The sequence below is a fragment of the Emydura macquarii genome, unplaced genomic scaffold (assembly GCF_026122565.2).
Source record: "Emydura macquarii macquarii isolate MOO-44397 ecotype Brisbane River unplaced genomic scaffold, CSIRO-AGI_Emac_v2 contig_1390, whole genome shotgun sequence".
NCBI lineage: Eukaryota > Metazoa > Chordata > Testudines > Chelidae > Emydura > Emydura macquarii.
Genome location: NW_027131527.1, coordinates 22,382,096 through 22,401,604, shown reverse-complemented (window position 1 = coordinate 22,401,604; position 19,509 = coordinate 22,382,096). Strand labels below are relative to the sequence as shown.

At 39.8% G+C, this 19,509-nt stretch overlaps 1 long non-coding RNA gene across 1 annotated transcript in view; it reads left to right on the top strand.

Moving 5' to 3' along the window:
- Positions 1 to 9,823: 9,823 nt before the first annotated feature.
- LOC137156153 (uncharacterized) overlaps positions 9,824 to 19,509 on the top strand; it is a 53,099-nt gene continuing 43,413 nt past the window's right edge. Inside the window, exon 1 of the long non-coding RNA XR_010920677.1 lies at positions 9,824 to 9,919. This is a non-coding gene — a long non-coding RNA (uncharacterized lncRNA). The remainder of the gene's footprint in view (positions 9,920 to 19,509) is intronic.

Sequence of the window (19,509 nt, the reverse complement as noted above, 5' to 3'; positions counted from 1 at the left end):
AATGTAGCTACTTTGGAATATACCTGTACAGAGAAATTTACAACAAGCCCTTGTCGTTCATGTACTTGGGCAGTCATTCATCATTATCTTTTTTTCTAGTATTTTATGGAGCAGCAGTAGCTACTGTAAATTTTAGGTGATGCTAGCTTCACCCTAAAAGGTTGGCTTTCCCCCCCAAGAAAACAACCTTCCTGAAATTTCACCTGCCACATCTCACCCTAACATAATTTTTTTTGGAGTTTGCCTAAAATTAGTGCACTATGATGGTTGGAACTGGGAAAAGAGGGATAGGTTTCAGGAGGGAACCTAATTAGGTGTAGCCCCAGAGGCCCAAGAATACATGCTAGTGGAAAGCTGCTTGCATGTAAACTTGAGCCCCAACATGTAACCCTGGATGCTCAATATGTCAAATAAATACCTCTTTTCTACAATTCTGCCTGCCTGTAGTGTTACTTATTGCTAATGAAATAATTCATAAAGGAGTTTTATAGTATTTAAATTTCTCTGTTAACTTACTAAAAAAATGCCCTGTTTGGGAGTGGGGTAGGGGGCAGGAAAAAGACAAAAGGGAATTCTCATAGCTCCTAAATGGCTTGACTTACAAGCTCCAATTTTGTTTTATTGACCTTGCTGAGATATTCCATTTATTTATTTGTTTATTTGAGGGTGAGCATGGGAGGGTTGTGGAGGCAAATTACGAAGATACTGTATACTTAATAAAAGGTGTGTGAGGTGGTGTACTTATCCCAAACTAAGATACATGAAAAAGGTATTAACTGAGTGCTTGTTGGAGCAGAGATATAAATAGTTTGCATAAGGAGGTTAGAAGAGCACCCCTGAGGGAAAAGGAAGCTGTTACTCCATCTTCCACCTCCAGCCAAGTAAGGAAATGGCCAGGAAGTTCCTGTGCCCCGACAAGGAAACAAGTGTAGTTGTCCCCACTAAGAGGGGTCACCAAGCGCTGCGGGACACCTGATCTCCTCAGGTATTTAGTAGCATGTCAAGAGGACCATGATTCAGAGGGAAGTGTTGAAGCTGCTTCAGTTGCTAGGTTTTAGAGGCTGTAGCACCTGATTGGTCCCAATATGTATTCAGATACATGGCTCAAACAAAACAATTGTTCACTATGGCTGGCAGTAAAGGTTGTAAATATCCTAGGCGCAGTGCCCTAAGCAGTTACCTAGGCAATACCTCTGCTGTTGTTAAACGTATTCCTTAGGTTGCCTAGGCCTAAGGGGTGTCTATAAGAAGGTTAGGAGCATCTGGGGTGCTCCTTTAAGTCCACTCCTCTGTTAGAGGTAATTAGGTATCCTGGCAGTGGTCAGAGGCCATTTTCATGGTACATCTTGCTGAGGGCCTCTCCATGCTGTAATGTTTCACAAATACAGCCGCGCCCACCTGCAGGCTGCTCCCCACCGGCTTCATTCAGTGTCTAAATATGAAGTCAGCTACCCCAGCTCCTAAAGCACCATGTCTCATAAACTAACTGCCCTGTCCTTTGAGCAACTCTTGGGAAGCTCAGAGTGCCCTCAACTGCCACTGAAGACAATATTAAAAGACACTGGGACTCCTAATTGGAGATATAAAGCATTTAGATATATGCTTGATTTGCACCTCACATTAAGTGTGTCTGCAGCTCACGGTGGGTTCAAAATTAGAGTTCCTGCCTAAAAATAACGGCTTGTAATACTCTCTGCACTGCATCTGTACAGCCCGTTAATGCACAGAATAAGAAATGGAGTGATAGTCTTTGGTAGCAGGCCCAGAAAGTATAAAGCCTGGTTAATATAGTGTGAGGAATTCCCTGGTGGGTCAGACATGTTAATGCTTTGTGCACATCTGAGAGTCGAAGTCTGTTTCAGTAAATGCAGCGTAAACTAGAATGGACAAACTGGATCAAACCCTTTCCTTTATAATGGCTTGTAAATGTCTGATTGAGGATGTGCCCTCCCTGCCTTCCCTCCGTCACCATCAATAGGACCTGACAGGGCCTCTATACAAGTCCATAATCCCCTTCCCTGCCTTTTTTTTTTTTTTTTTTTACATATGGTTGCAGGTCTTCTTTGGGGTGCCGGGGGCGGGGGGAGGGGGGGGAGGAGGAGGGGAGAGAGAGGAATGGGGAGGCCTGGCAGGATGCTCATATTCCAAAGTCAAGGTCTCTTTCTTGAGCACAACCATGTGAGCTTCTATACTTCCCATATTTTTTCTATAACTGGTGGCCTTGCAAACACACTCTCTGTACCCAAATTTACAGAGGACAACTGACTTGCCTTGTGTCTTTCAGGGCTGTCCAATGAGCCTGCTACTCTGACCCACTTAGGGGGAATCATCGAAGGATAACGAGTAGCTGGCTCCATCATTCTAGAACAACACATCTCATTAACATATCTCCAATGGGTCCTGTTACGCTGACATTTAAGAGGCACCAGAGGGAGAAATTCCTTTCTCTATTCCTGCAAGAAACTCTAATCTCATGGGCACAGATGAAGGGAAAGAGGATCTTAGAATCAAAACCTGGTAAAAAAAAAAGTAGGTTTTTAAAAATGCAGCCATAGAAATGCTCTTTGGCATTAGCAAGTTGACAGCTGTAGTAAGAAGGGGGAAAAACCTGCCTTATGGCCTAAAACTGCTTCAGCATTTTCTAGTATCCACAAATTGTCTTAACATCACCCTCCAGCTACATAAAACAAAAAATAACCTACAGTTCTCATTAGTTGACTTGCTACTTTGGGGGGTGGTGCTACTATGCTAATTTTACTAGTGACTATCACTGCTGAATGTGATGATAATCCTAGCTCTATTCCAGTTATTTCACTATCCAAGAGTGATATTAGATTATTTTTTAAACATTTTTGTTTGTGGAGGGAAACAGTGAACTATTACATTCTTAGCAGCTGGGGGTAGTAATTTGTATGCTATATGATTGACTTCTTATGAATAAAAACAATTTTAGTGTTTCATCAGCAATACTTTAAAGTCCACTTTTTTTTAGAATCATTTGAATCACTGCATGTCAAGTGACCACCACTTTTTATCTCATAAAAGATCCTTATCACCTATACTTGCTGGTGAGGTAAGAAACAGGTCATGAACTTGAATTGAAGTACATCTAGTAAGGTCATAATAATGTAAAAACCATTGTAATGCTGCAGAATTTTCATAGAGTTGAACAGGGAGAGACACAATAAGGAAGAAGTGGAAAAACTAACTGGCGTGTTGCTTTTACTGTTGAATCTTTAATCGCTGTAGGAAGACGAATAGTGACCACGGTTCCAGTTTGTCATGCTGCAGAGCTATGGTGAACATTCACATACAACTAAGCTGAGCATTGGGGAAAGGAAAGAAACTGTAACAAGAATCTTAAACATGGTGTTATTAAAAAAATCCCTTTCTACTATTTGTCAGGAATGTGGATGACAATGCATTTCTTTTTGGACAATACCCACCCCCAACCCTCTGTGAAAACTTCCCTTCCCCTCAAATGACAACAAGAATCCCGCAGCAACATAAGAAAATAGAATTGCAATGCTAGGAGCTCAGTGAATTCGATGTGCACTGTTAAAAACGACACTATCTGTGAACTCCCAGCCCTGGAGCATTTGAAATAAGATAGGAAGCTTCAGTCTTGTCACAAACCCTGCTACAACTTGTCCTGGGGAAGCCTTCATAATGGGGTCAGGTAAAGTTCAATGAACTATCAAACCAGCACTATTTCAGAAATGCTAAGGTGCTCTTTCCACTGATTTCCCCACTCTCTCTGCCTGTTATTAAACTGGTAGTTTTTACAACATCAATAAAGAACTTTCCTACCCAATTGCCACAGACAAAGGCCTGAAAGCTAGGTTTAAACTATGAAAACTTTGTGTTAGGTTCATTTAGATTGTTTTGCTGTGTCAAATACTCACTTGAGTTCAAAAGTTCAGATGAACCATGAACTTTGTCATTTCACAGCAGGCAGTTCTACAAATATAATCCCAAAGTGAAATAACATACACTATTTAAGGTGCACTTGTTGTTTTGTACTGAATATACTTGGAGCTCTGTTTTCATCAAGTTTTACTTCATTTAAAAAAAAAACCTTTAAAAATATCAAAAGATGGGGGAAAAACAAACACAATTAAACCAAATAATTCCTTGATCCCTGACCTTTTAGGCTTTCAAACCTACACATATTCAGTGACTAATCATTAGTGCACAAGCTAAACCCAGCTAATCTTCTTAATAAATTGTGAAGTCTTCTGTCTCATAATTTCGGTGATGGCTTTTCTCTCTGTCTGGAACAGTGCAGAATATCAAAACAAATGGGTCATGGCTTTATGTATTTGTTTAAAGTTTGAATCCATGTAATCTCATGATACAGTCTTGAGTTGAGTGGGTTATACAAGCGTCTGTGGAGCATAAAGCGATTAGGAATGAAAATATATTGATTCAGTTTTCATCTACTAACTGAATGATAAATAAAAATGCATAGACAAAGGCAGTTTGTAAAATGCTATTTTTAAAATCTAGAAATTTACCAGCCTCAGAAGCAAACAGACAGTAGATTTTGTTAGGTACAATGCAACTACTTTTTGCCATGTATAAACTCCTCCCAGCAGTATTGACAATTCTTCGGGTTAGCAGTGTCTCCTTCCCTTATGTAAATCTTGAATTTGAGATAGCACATGTACATGACAGGATTGTCAACCCCAAGCATTCAAAAATCTTGGGTTAGTCCTCAAAAACATAAGATAGCAGTGGTGCTGGAACAATTTTTATGATGGGGTGCTGAGAGCCACTAAAACAAACTGTAAACCCTGTATGAGATGGAAGCCACTTCAAGGGTGTGGCAGCATCTGGAGTTCCAGGACCTAAAATCAGGCCTAAAAATCAGGAGATTTAAAAAAAACCAACAACATTTAGGGGGGTTTATTTGCTTTCTGGTTTTTGAGCCCTTAGGGTTCATGTTTTCAAACTTTTCTTCACAACCATGAGGGCTAGAAACTCACTCTTTATGATTCTCATATAATCACAGGACTTCAGAAGCTGAGGCTTTAAGAAAAACACCAAATAACGTGAGATTTGTGATAAAGTCATGAGTTGGCAACGTACATGTTGTTCATTACTGGTATAAACAGTCCATTTTAGTGATGGAATTGCTCAAAGCAGTTTTGCTATATTAATCAATAAGGGCCAGATGTAAATAAAATCCACACGGTAGGTGAGAAGAGGGAGTCCTGTTTTCTGTGGACATTAATGGAAAGGGAAAGGAAAGAATGTCAAGTACGGTGGAGATCCTCAGCAGTTTTACAGATTCAGTAATGCCCAGATGCATTTTTTTCAAGAGGAGTCTCTCAAAGGCTTAGTGAAGAAATACTCATTACATGTAATGAGTTGTTGCATGGCTTGTCTGCTGTTTTATATCTCCATAGTCTTGCTGTGTAGGACAGGGCTCTTGTGGTACCTCCACCCACAGCACCATTTACAACTTTTTTTTTTAATTCCAGAACTCCTGAAAGACACAACTCTTGATGCCCAGTTCTGTTACTGCAAGCAGGAGCTTTCTGCTAACTTCTAAATGCAACGCACTATACTGTGGGATTATGGATCTGGGAGAAGACGTTGAACTTGTAGAGTACAACTCATGCTCGTGGCTTTCTGCCAGCCCTGGGTAGAAACCATTGTACACTGCACTGGTTCAGCCAGAAATACCTGCGCTAAAGACCTGTTCCAAGGCATGATGGTTCACTTACAGCCAATGTGTGTGGGCCAGAACAGCACAAAGTGGTGCTAAAAGCTCTATCTGGCTGAGGGCAGTTGTCTCCTGCGGACCCCCTGGCAAATCCTGGAATACGGGAGATGTTTGAGGTGGGGTTGCTGGCAGAGGTAGAGCCACAAGGCCACAAAGATTCCAGGCAGCCTCCTGTAATTTAGACAGGTCCCCGGGCTGTCTAAATTATGCTGAGAGCTACAAAGCAGCCCCACCCTCACCCCAACACACATACACACACTTCTCCTGGGCTGTGAGTTCTCTGTTGATCCTCTTAGAGACACAGCACAGAATCTCACTGAGGTGTTGAACAAGTGTTGCAAGCTGAAGATGTATCAAGCAATGGTTTCTTGTAATGCTGTTTCACCTTGTATAGACAGGGCCAAAATCCCATGTTATGATTAAACTCTGTCTGAGGACTGCACATTCAGCTTTTGCCTGGAGTCCAACACAGAGATTCTGAACATCTGCTAGAGGTGACTATGCAGTGCCCTTGGCCTCGGGGTTGGTATTGCAGAAGGAGAGTCAGGAAGGAGAGGTTATTTCTTTCTCCTTCCACTTGACTAGGGGGATGTGTCCCTAGGACATTGCTTCTCTCTCCCTCCTGGGGGTGTGACCAAGGGAGCAGTTAGAAAAACTGGTTTAAACTAATAGTTATTCCCCATCCACACCACGGGATTATTTTGTTGAAACCAGGTTGGAGCACTAACAACGTTCACTTAATATGGTGGTTTTTGGTTGTTTGTTTTTGGTTTTCACGTTCAGTAGAAGACTGGGAGAGTAGGATGTTTTTCCTTATGAAACATCTCCTGCATAATATATGTGTTCATGGTCTGCTTAATCTACTGTGGTATCTACCAGTAGGTGAAAACTTTTCAGTGTGATTCAGTATTAAAGTGAAATTCTACTAAACAGATGATGGGTAGCTGCTACACATCAGATGTAGTAAAGTTTGAATGTTTAATAAGACAATTGAAACGTTGATAAACAAAATGAAATTTGGATGCATTAATTGCTTTCTGCAGTAACATGTATATTTCTCTGAGGGTCAAAGATGTTGTGGGAAGAGAGAGACAAAAGCCCATTGTGTGCTTCTGCAAGAGAATGAACTTCTACCTAGAGGCCCTTACTTTATTAAATCCCTCCCCCCCCTACTTCCCATGACATGTCTTAGTCCTCTCAAGGAACTGGGTGACCAAGAACTCTCTTAGTGTAACTAAGCTTCACAGAAGTATGTATAGGAGGCCTCCAACACATATATTACAAGTTCATATAACAGGCCAAATTTATCTCTTATACTATTGCAGTCAATAAAATTACATCAGGGATAACTCATTTTTTCCCTCTGCCTACCTCTTCACTGGAATGGTTAGATTAATCTGTTTCCCATGTACAGAGACAGTTCTTGGGAGAAATGTTTTTATTTGCTAGCACATAGTGTTCCTTACATTTTATATGAATATTAGAATAACAAAAGAAATAGGTTTTTCCATCATATTATTGTTATTATATGTATTCACTAGTGCTGAGAATGTATCAGGCACAAAAGCCCATTGCCTGTCCCATGGATAGGTGCCTGAAAGGCTGCAAATGTACACAAAGCTCTTGAGTCTGCAAACTTTGCCAGGAAACCATGCAAGCAGAAGCTTCCTTATGAGATTAATGGTATTTTATGTTACTGGACATAACCAGAGAACACCCTTTCCAATAGTATTTTGACCTTTTTGGCTCTACTGTCTACGGGTGTAAGAACAAAAAATGAAAACTAGTTCTGATCTCACAGAAAGGATCCATTTAGATTTGAAATAAAAATGTTCAAAAACAATTTTTTGGAGGGGGAAGGGTGGAAAATGTGCATACTTTTCCAAACTCATTCACCCATTACTAATTTAATGTTACTAATTTAACAGCCTTTATTTACATAGCCACAGAGGCTGTTAGGTTTTTCTGCTTGTAAAATGCAGTTGTTAACTTAAAGGAAAGGTTCCCCATTCTCTCTTCTTGTTGAAAATAAAATCAATCAATTAATTAAATAATCTGGAGACTGACAGAGAATCAAAACCTGAGTGAATTTGAAAAAGAGCTATGGATGCCTACCAAAGAAAGAGCATGGACTACAGTCTCTAGAATAGCTGGAGAGCAAGTAATGTCATGGTCTTCTGACCATTGAGGAGTTTGAATAATAGAGTACTACTAGAAACAGAGAGTGCTTCCAAAAGCCAGCAGTGAACAAGATAAATCACATCCTACCAAGAAGCAATGAAGCCAAGCAGTGGCAGGGCCGTGCCAGCTTGTGTAAAAACTAACAATAGTGATCATTTCTGTTTCTTCATAGAGCCAGTGGAACTATCAGGGAAATTCAAACCAGCACTGGGATATTTTCCCACTAGATCAGTGTTTGCCGTCAGGCCTGAGCAGATGTGATGTGGAATTTTTTGAAAAACTACTTGAAGAGTTCTGAATTGGCTCATGAATATTCATGAATTCATTTGGTGACTATATGGTGGTCTGCCTCAAAATAATTAAGGTGTCCCACAGCAGAGAAAAGCTTGGGAAACACTGCACTGGATGACACCTGCCAAGTGTTTGCCTTTTAAGTTGCATTACTGCCAAACAGCTGTGGTTAAATACTAAGGCACTTTGCTCATGCAGCATGGTTTGAAAGGGTGACTGTAAGTAGAATGATGATAAACACAAGGGAAAAAAGGGTGAAAAGATTATTTAGTTACAATAGTTAATTCTAATATTAATGTTGGAAAGGTAATTAAATCTCATGCCTCATGTCTTAACCCAATTTCTGAGACATCAGGATGCGACCTAATTTTGGAGACAGATTACCCCACAGCTGCCTACTGGGGTTCTTCCTCTGCATATCTGGTTCTAGTCATAGCCATGTCAGTCCCATGTCTCTCTCACCGACAGAAGTTGGTCCAATAAAACATATGACCCCACCCACCTTTTCTCTCTAATATCTGGTTCTAGCCACTGTCCACGACAGGTACTGAACTGATAGCCCTTGCTTCTGACGCAGACTGGCAATTCATAAATTCCTAGCAAAGGGAGGGCCACTTACAGCAGATTAATTGTGTGAGGCAGGAGAAGACAATAATCCTGTTGCTGCTAAAATCAATATGGTATATTCTGGACAATAGAGGGATATAGCGATATGTATATAGATAAGTGGGGATTAATTTCATGGACATGTATAGACAATAGAATAAACCTCCCTATAGATATTTGAAGTTAATTTGACCAGTATAATACAGAGCATTATTAGGAAAGGGCTGCAATGAAGACATTTGCATTAGGGATAAGGCATGGTTTTTACATTCACATTTCTGAAGGTATTATAGAGCCGCTAAGCCCTGACCTTCTTCCCATCCTACAGAATTTGCTGACACTGGCTTTGTGCACATATAGCAAACTACCTTTATTTCCTCTCACACAGAAGTCTGAAACTGAACTGCCTATTTGCTGGTTATTGTGCCACACTAGGGATGTAGCAAGGGAGCAGTAGGCTGTAGCCTTCAGTGCAGCAAGGGCAAGAAGGAAAAATCATATGTTTTAAATTTAAAATTCCATAGCAAATTAAATAGAATCATTTTGAATAAATTCACGTTGCAGCATCTAAATTAATGACTACTAAGGACCAAATTTTCTTCAGTAGATCTATCTTTGTTTGAGGAGCAGCGCATTAGATTGAACTGAGTCCTGAACCTAACTACTGTATCTTGTGTAAGCTTTCAGCTCCACCACGCTTTTGCTTCAGCCAACTAGCTGCCTCCTGCCCTCCTTTCTGCGCTGTTTTTGCCTCATAGTTTAGTTATTTACTTTCTTTCTTAAATGTGTTTTTGTTTTTAGCCATTACAATAACCTACCACTTTAGCTTCCTCTGGCCAGCGGGAAATCAGGAACTACCAACTACCCATATTAAAATGAAAAACTACAGGCAAATGACAGGGTGCGAAAGTAACAATGAACAAACAGTATTTTTGTTTCCACAGGTTCCTCGGAAATTGCAGTGCTTCATTTCTGCCACCAGGTGGCGCTTTGTGAGGTTATAAATCAGTGACACTCACAGCCTCATTTACTTGATTCCAAGATGGCTTCCTACAGAATTGCTGTCTTCTCCTTGATTCAAACCAACCCCAGGGAGCTGTTTCTCCTAAGGTAAAAACTCTGGGGCTTTATCTCTGTAATGTAAGTGGCACTGTCCAAGAACCCACTAGGGTAGACTTCCATCACAGCCAGTTTTATTTAACAGTTGTTCCTGATAAGAAATGTATTGCTAACAGTGTTTGTGTGCATTTGCATGTTTCACTTTGTCAGTGGGTGCTATCCACTGTAGCTGATAGAGATATATTTCATGGGAGTCCAAGTTCCACTGGAAATTTTGACATACCCCCTTATTAGATGCACATCTTCTCCCAGTATTCACTTGCTTATAGTAATACTTTGTTTCAGTAAAATACCCTGAGGATCTTACTGTAGAGGTTGGGAATATGAATTTTGTTGAAAATGCTTCATATCGGGATGTTTATAATGAAGATCAAATGACATTTGATGGGTGAATTTTCTTCAGTGTTAACCTTTAAACGCAGATCTCAGACTTACCTGGTTTTTAACTTGAATTTTCTTTCAAAGATTTTATTTAGAATCATATAAAAAGTAACTTATTTAGACCAATGTTAATCTTGTCCATGAATATGTTTTACTGTTGTTGGTCGGATGTATTGCTAAGGATATTTTTCTTTTAAAAAACAGAACAGCTACCTTGTTGCCAGTTAAGCAATGGGATTTGGATACAAATTCTTAACATTCAAGTTTTACTTGTGTTTGCTTTTTAATGATTTGAATAAGCTCTGCTAGTTCTCTCACAGCTGCTCTTCTGGTCAATTGCATTAGTGTTCTCCCTTTTTCAATGTTATGTTTCAATCATAACTTGGATAGCTCTATTCTTGTTCCTCAATTTATTTTGGCTCTATAATGTCTGTCCAAGGAAATGTCTTCCCCTTCTTTAAATTACTCACTGGGAAGTCTGTGGATAGATGTCCCTCAGATACTCACTGTTCCACATAGTTCATTTTCCTACTGTCACTGACTTCTTGTTCAGTCCATGTTTTACCTCATTTGCTTCTGCCCTTTTTTGCCGGTTGTTTTTCTCATGAAGCTGGTGAATCTGGATGATGCTCTTACAAAAAACACCACCAAAAACCAGCTTTATGAATTATCCCCACTTCTCCCTAAGTCACATAGATAACACCTTGCTTTGTTTCTGTTGCTGTTACTATTTAGGGACTATGTACTCACAGAAGGTATTGATTTTCTCTAAATTCAGGTATTTTTGCTAGCAACCTTCCCTTGCCTCCTCAGATTTGGTGCTGCTTTAGCATTACTTAAATATCATTTAAAAATCCCAGTGCTACTTCAGCAACACTGTAATATAGGGGCTGTCTGTATTAAAGGCACCACATCTTTAGGGAATGACTTATTCTTTATTTGATGTGCCAAAGATGCAGATGGCAGTGCCCGAGGGAGGTGGGGGACCAAAGGTGGCTATAGTCACCTTTTGTACCTCCTTAATCTGTGTATCTGACATAATTTGGAGCAGTCTTGCATGGTTGCTTATGGGCTCCTCTGTAGTCCACGATAGCTGGAGTAGAGAGTGCTCCTACCACTCCCAGTCTTGCCCTCAACACACACTTCCTTGCCCCTGCACAGAGGGCTGTGCAGGAAGGTGGCATAGGACTGCCTACATCAGCCATATGCTGGTGGAATTCACCAGGGAGTCATTCTAACTCCTTTAAGGTATCTGAGCAGCATAAAGGAGCTATAGTGAGGGCCAGAATCTGGCTCATTGTCATTACTTGCTGAAGAGAACCCACTTGCTTGGACCTAGCAGAGACTGTACCAGACGCAGGCTCTGACTCTGTGAGGTGCTGAGTGCCTTCTGAGAGGTACTGAACGCCCTTAACTCTTGTTGGCTTCCCTGGAGTTGAGGGTTTTCACAGAACCTTGTAAAACAGGGCCCTTAGTGAGACCCCAGTGTGCATCCTTATGCAAATATCATTACAGCTTGGGCTAGCCTATGGAAGTTTCGAGAAAAGGAGCCAGATATTGGGGAGGAAAGACGTGTGGGGAAAACAGAGATGATTATACTTGGATGAAGGCAAGTAGGATGGGAAGAAGGGGGGTCAAGAATTGGAGAAGAATCTGGTTCATGGAATCCTAGAGTTTAAGGGCAGAAGGGACCAGCAGATCATCTAGTCTGACTTTCCATACTATCACAAGCCATCAGCACCACCCAGCCACCTGCACACCAAACCCAGCAACTGAACTGAGACCAAAGCATGGCTGCCCACACACAGGACACTAAGCTATTGTATTCCACAGACATAAAATAGGAGGAACTGAGGTGCACCAATGCCCGAGGCCCCTGCAAGGGCAGGGAATTGACTGAGTGAGATTTACCTAGATGATTGGGTTGAGAAGGAGGATGGATGCATCCCGGCTGTTGGTGGGCTTTTCTAACCTAATCTAATCTAACCTAGCCAAACCTTTTGAGGTTCTTTCATCTGTAATTTTTACTTGGAAATATCTGCTCACCCTTCCACCAGAAGGGTTGTGTAAGTGACCTCTCCCAACTGAGACCCACTCTCCCTTACTTCCTAACTTCTTTGTTCACCTGTGCTACCACCAGATACTGACTGTATTCATTTATTTCTCTCCACATTTTGCCTCCTGGCTTATCTCATATCTTCCTTCTTTCCCTCACCACTTGCATCAGAACATTACAAGTCGCAGACTTTTAAATTCTGTTCCAGGTCAGACAACTGTAAGAAGGCAACTCCCATATAGAAAACACATTTGTGTGGTATTTGATTTATCAAGGAGCTCCTTTTAGATGCATAATCTAGTTGTCAGGAATGGTTCCTGATTTCATACCCAGTTTTCCAGCTGGACTGATTGAGGCACAAGCAGGTCAAGGGACTTGGCCAAAATCAGACCGCAAGTCAGTCCTGTGAATTTGTACTAGAACCCAGGGTCCCAATGGCTCCTATTCCTTTCCTCCAACTGTGACTAGACCATACAGCATCTTTCAAAGGTTTAACTCTGTTCAAAAAATTAAAAACACAGAGTTTGAGTTCTTTATTCCCAGCATGTAGTTATCCAGCCTTGCTCAGATTACAGGGAAAACATGTTTTTCTAAGTAAATAAACCATGTAACAGCTTTTTGGTTTTTGGCTTTGTCTCTCTCGCCTGCTCAGTCAATGGGGGTATCACAATCTGTTTGCACAGGTTCTGTTATGGGAGGGAAAACATGATGGGAAAGAAATCCAGAAGTGATGAATGCAGTAGAGCCAAACCTTTCATGGATGTTTTGGCTTCTGTGGGAGAGGATAGACTCATATTGTTGTCACATAGTGTAGTTTTGATGCTGTTTCATTTAATTTGGATATATTGCTTTTGGATTCTGAGACTTGTAGGCAGGCGCAGGAATTTGAATTTCAGTGGTTTTGTGGGGGGGACGACATGTTCTGTGCCCCTGTTGGGGGCCACAGGAGCTTTGTGCACTCCCTGCCGATTACTGGGGAGGGATGTCTATGCCCCTGCTTGCCCCCCTCTCCCCTCTTGTGCACACCCCCCTGAGATTTAAAGTCTCCGCTCCATCTTTGATTCATACTGTCTGCATATAACACACAGTTTAGCATTTCCCATTATAAGACCCTGTTTTCAGCAACAACCTCAACTCAAGGTGTCACTACCAGCTCTGCCTAAAATAAACGTGACCATAGTATGTTTTCTTTGCAAAGAACAATGTGTCATCTTACCAGGAGAGTGATAGGGCTGAATTCAGATGGAAGAGAGCAGAATCTGACCCATAGAAACTGTCTCCACAAATTTTGCTAGATATTCAAGTTTCCTTTTATTTCCTATTTTCTCTTGCACAAAATGCAAGTTCCTTGGTAACAGCCTTTTTTTGGTCACCTCACATGTCAGTAGGGTCAATTTATTTTTATGTCTACAACAATATTGACAAAATTCTCCTCACTTTGGCCTTTATGTGTCGCAATGCTAATAGGACTTCCTGATGGAACATTATCTGGTCCTTTGCAGGTTATTTAAAATGCAGATACTCCTCTAGTTTTGAAAGCACATAAGTGTGACCATGTCACACCACTTTTGGTCTGGCTAAACAGATCATCTGTGGAATACCATGTTCAAAGTAAAATTCTGTTGCTGACCTTTAAAGTGTTGAACTGGCAGGCACCATCTATTCAAAAGCACTCTTGAAGATATATGTTCCACAGTGCTCTTTATTCATCTCAGAAGAGTTAACCTTTGAGACTATACAATTTAGATTGTCCTTTCTAGGTGGCCGTTGTTTTAACTGAAGTTTAACATGGAAGTTCAGCCAATTTTCAGGGGTTTCAATCCAAATAATGTATTTTTGAATTGCTGCTTAATAAGTTGTGGCATCCTATTTATTATGGTGGCTTCTTACATTTCATGATCGAGTTTTGAGGTGCTTTGCTTATCAACACTATGTGAATGACATTTAAATACAAGCTAACACAAACAGATTTCAACAGCTGAAAAAGTTAGCAAATGCTAAATGTGGAGGGGCTGTGACAGGAGAGGGAGTCAGCTCTGTGCTACTCTTGCCTGCTGGTTATTTTTAGAACACAAGACTGGCCTTGCTGGGTCAGCCCAAAATGGTCCATCTAGCTCAGTATCCTGTGCTTCGACACTGGATAGTGCCAGATGCTTCAGAGGGAATGAACAGACCAGGGCAATTTCAACTGATCCATCCCCTTTCAACCAGTCCCAGCCTCTAGCAGTCAGAGGTTTAGGGACACCCGGAGCATGTGGTTACATCCCTGACCACCGTGGCTAAAAGCCATCGATGGACCTATTCTCCATGAATGTATCTACTTCTTTTTTAAACCCAGTTATACTTTTGACCTTCACAACATCCCCTGGCAATGAGTTCCACTGGTTGCTTGTGCATTACGTGAAGTCCTTGCTTATGTTTGTTTTAAACCTGCTGCCTATTAATTTCATTGGGTGATCGCTGGTTCTTGTGTAATGTGAAGGGGTAAATAATGCTTCCTTATTTACTTTCTTCACACCATTCGTGATTTTATAGACCACTATCATATTCCCCCTCAATCATCTCTTTTCTAAGCTGAATAGTCAAAGTCTTTTTAATCTCTGTAATACGGAAGCTGTTCCATACCCTTCTCTGTACCTTTTTCAATTCTAATATATCTTCTTGAGATGGGGCAACCAGAATCGCATGCAGTATTCAAACTGTGAGCATACCATGAATTTTTTTTTCTGGGAGCCAAGGAGAGAGAGATTGCACCCATTAAATATGGCACACGGCAATGATGGAGAGATTTCAGTTTTCATTCGAGGTGGCCTCATGTCTATGAATAAGTATGGTGCACTTGATTAGCTTCTGGAAATATTACTTTATATATATTCACTATGTTGTCTTGTGTGTTTTGCTTTGTAACAGTAGCTTATCACTTAGTAATGACACATACTGGTAGTTGCTGCCCAAGTATATGATTTATTTTTGTCAGTTCTATATGTTTGGTTTTTTGTTTAAATACTCCTGTTAAAAAGTTGAAAAGCTTATCAGTTGCATAATTAAGAACTGCTATTTCAGATTATCCAGTTACCTTTCATTTGGGTAAAGTGTATAGAGCCAAAAACATGTGGAATGCAATGTTAAATGCGTGAATTTATATCCCTGAAATGCAGTTATCTGGAATTTAGAGTAAAATGATCATTTAACTCCATCCCTTTCCACTTTATTAAGATATATTGTCATCAAGTGATGAATCTATTACTGGGTAATGTTATCAATAATTATTGGTTTTATATATTTGAAAGCATTTTTTAAAACTCAGAATAAACCTACGGTCTGAATAATATACTGCCCCAATGTATATTAATTATTGCACTGCCATAGCAGCCATTTTGGTGACTGTTAGCTTTACCCTTTAACAAAATGATTTCCACAAAATTATATTTAAAACCTTTAATGGGTCCCCAAAGGCCTTAGAAATGAGTTAAAGACCTAACTAGTGCTCCAGAGTTCCCTGAACTTCCTAGTAAAAAACAAATAAGAGAAAACTCTCTGTGACAATGATTGTTTGATTTACTACATATTTGTACAGCACCTAGCACAAAGAGACCTGATCCTTGATTGTGGTTGCTAGGAACTACTTTAATCCAAATAATTTTTATTGATTCCCATCCAAACCCAGATCATCAAGGCCAGAACCTGCAAGCCGAACGTGCATTTGCTTCAAGTAGAAAAAGATAAAGGATAGTGAAAAGTTTAATGGCTGTTTTTAGTGGGGGAGGGAAGTGAATGATGTTGGGAGAGGCAGACATTTCCTAAAGTTCTGTGGAAACAAAACTTCTAGAGTTTTGATTACATGCCAGCCAGTTACTGGATGCCCAAGACGTAACGTTTTTGTAAGCGACACCTTGCATAGCTTCTGAGTTAATGGGAGCCATCTATTAGAAAATATTTTTCAAAATCCAAACTGAATATGAATAGCAGCCTCCAAGCACCACTCTAGTATCTTTAACATGGATGTTTTTAGCTAAGCAAGAGCGTTAAGGTATGGAACATAGTTGGTCTAATCCTCCTCTTTTTTCTATGTAGAGATGGACCAAAGAGGCAGTGTTTAGATGTAGGATATGTTTAGATAAGATCCAGGTTCAAGGCTAAATTGAAGCTAAAATTCAGATTAGATGACACCAGAAGTTTGTAAGATTTTGGCCTAAAATAGGGGAATCATCTCAAGATTAACTGTTGCTGTAAAATTTCCACACTTTAAAGCTGAAGCATCATGAAAACTCTAGTTCTCATGAAATTTTATCTGCATCCGAATTAGAACTGGGAAATAATCTCCTTCTGTCTTTGATTCTGACCTGAAATCAAAGCTGTGGGTGGGGTTGGTAGCTGACTTCAGTGGGATGACTCATATGTTTAACATTAAATACACGCTTAAGTGCTTTGCTGGATCAGAACCTTGGATTTGAGGTTCTGGTTTTGCTCCATCACTAATACCAACTGCCCATCATCATGTCCACACCTGCCTTGCTTCCTACCTGCTCTGGGATGTGAAGTACAGAGGGAGGATCAATAATCTGCTCTCCACAATTTAGGTTTAAACATTGAGAGTAACATTTTCAAAAACTTCTGATTTAGGTGCTTTTGAAAATGAGACATAGGCGTTCTTGAAAATTTTACCTTGGCAGCATAACTAGTACAGCACATTCCGATGATATGCATAACTCTTATCTGAGCTTCGACATTTGTGGCCCAACTCCACAAATGTTCCTCTAGGTCCCTTGTTTTAATATTATCAGTTTGAATGATTGGCTTGGAGAACATCACATTGAATGTTGTAGTTTGCTCGTCTAGTCTGGAGAATGTCAGTAGCAGTTGACCAAACTTTAGGGCAAAAAGAAAATTTTTGTTTTCCAATCCGTTTTATGATTTTTCCCCCTTAATTTAAAACGATTAGTCATTTTCGTTCTGAGGTAGTGGAATAGGAATAATGTGTATTTTGTAAATGTAGAGCATGTGTAATTTAAGCACTAAGTGTTAGCTGTGCAGCTGTAGCACAGTTAGTTTTCGTGCTAGTTTTTAATCTGGAAAGATGAACTGTTCTAATTATTGAATTATTTCCATGTGCTCATTTAATTGTGGGACTACAATATGCAAATCAGTGTAAACAAATGCATTCACACTATAGGAGATGAGAGTCAGTGAGACTCGTCTGATTTCACCTGCTGCAATGAACGTTTAACTTCACAGAATTTGTATAAAAGTCCAGGGGAGTGTTTCAACCAGTCTTCCATCAAATCATTCGTAACAACCAGTGCTTGGAGTACCCGTTGCTCCCTTGGGTTTCATGTCTAGTACATGAACTCAATTCTACTTTCACTCCTTCCCATTCTGCTTTTGCTCCTGTTTGGTAACTTTCTACTCTTTTATTAAAGACCTAACAAGGCCAGCAAAGGATCAACGAACTCGTGCCAGGGTTCAGTAATTTTGGCCAGTGGGAAATGGAAATATTTACCTTTGTCTTTTTAGTGCTTCAGCAATGCTTTGAATCACTGAAATCATTGTAAAATAAAATAGTAACACCTGCCAGTGACATTGCATCTTTCCTCCCAAAGCATTTTACAAACTATATAAGTTCCATAATGCAGATATAATTTTTCACACTACTGAAATGAAGGCATTATACCAGATAATGCAACAAAAATATCTCAATTAAACTTTCCTCTTATCTTTTTTATTTCTGTTGTCCTATATTTGTGTTCCAATATGTGTCTGATCTCAAAAATGATTGCTGAATGTAACAATATACACCTATGAATCATAGACTATGCCTCATTATTGTATGAAATAATAGGATGATTAAAAAGATACTAATCACGGATTGTTTCTTTCTGCAAAAAGCCAAAATGCCTTTGCAAAGTTTAGGTGAAAGTAAACAACGTCCCATTTTTATGTGCCTAAATATCACTGATTAAAATCACTGCAAAGAAAAACCTATCAAATTCTGCCTCATTTTCTTATAAAAATGAGGTACCTGTATATATCAGATCCAATCTGAAATTATATTTGCCTGGCTTGGTGGGTGGAGAAAAAACCTGTGGAAAATCTCTTCTATCCTTATTGAATTTTCTTTTTAGTTTGTTATGACATGGTGCACCAAGAATGGCTATTTTCCCCCCCTTTTTTTTCCACTGGCATGAATTCTCAAACAAGTAGCAAATTATTTAAGATAAATGTCTACTGCTGTAGACAGCTGCCAGAATAGAAGTGAAAATAAACTGGTGAAAGGAAACTGCCCAGTTCATGGAAAGGGCAGCAACGATATAGTGCAGCAAGTCCATGACACTTCTGGATACACATGCTGAAAGACTTACCCCGGCTGGCCTGCAACAAATCTCCCAGTAATTCATTAAGGGGAAACGCTCCTTGCAACATTTCACTCCTATTTTAACACCCTTTGTCTTTACCTTCCATACTCAGTGGGTTCATTCCTATGTCAAGTGAGCCTCAGTCAGTCTCAGTGAACCAGTTTTTCATTCCTGATAGAGTGCACTGTTTTGCTCTAGTAGCAAGATTAAATGGATGCTTTTACTGTAAGTATTTTAACAGTCTGTGGGATTGTCCAAGGTTTGGGGTCAAAAGAAGGATATGATCATTGTGACCCAGTAAATGATGTACAATAAAATAGCGTGACTAGTGACTGAAGCAGTAGTGAATGTTACTATGTCTTGTTATAAACTGGGAAAAAGTCTCAAAGGAAAAATCGTCTTCTAAATAAGATTTTAGTGCATTGTGTTAAGATAAAAAGATCAGAAATGTAACCCTTTTTTGTTTTTGGGTTTTTGATTTTTTTTTTAAAAGTCTGTTTCAAGTCTTTAAAATTATGAAATTAATATATGTATTAGCCATCTCACCACTAGCCAAGTTTTGCAGTCCTTATTCAGACAAAAGTTCCATTGACTTCATTAGGAATTTTGCCTGAGTATTGACTGCAGAATTTTACCTTCTATATTTAAATGACAGCCATTCCAGGTGATTTTTCATTGCATAGAGTGGCTTTACTCTCCCTTGTCCAACATTACTGCCTCAGAGAAAGTAAAAAATCATAGCTGTTTTGTTTTAATAATATTATATTTCTAAACTAGATTGGAGTTACATG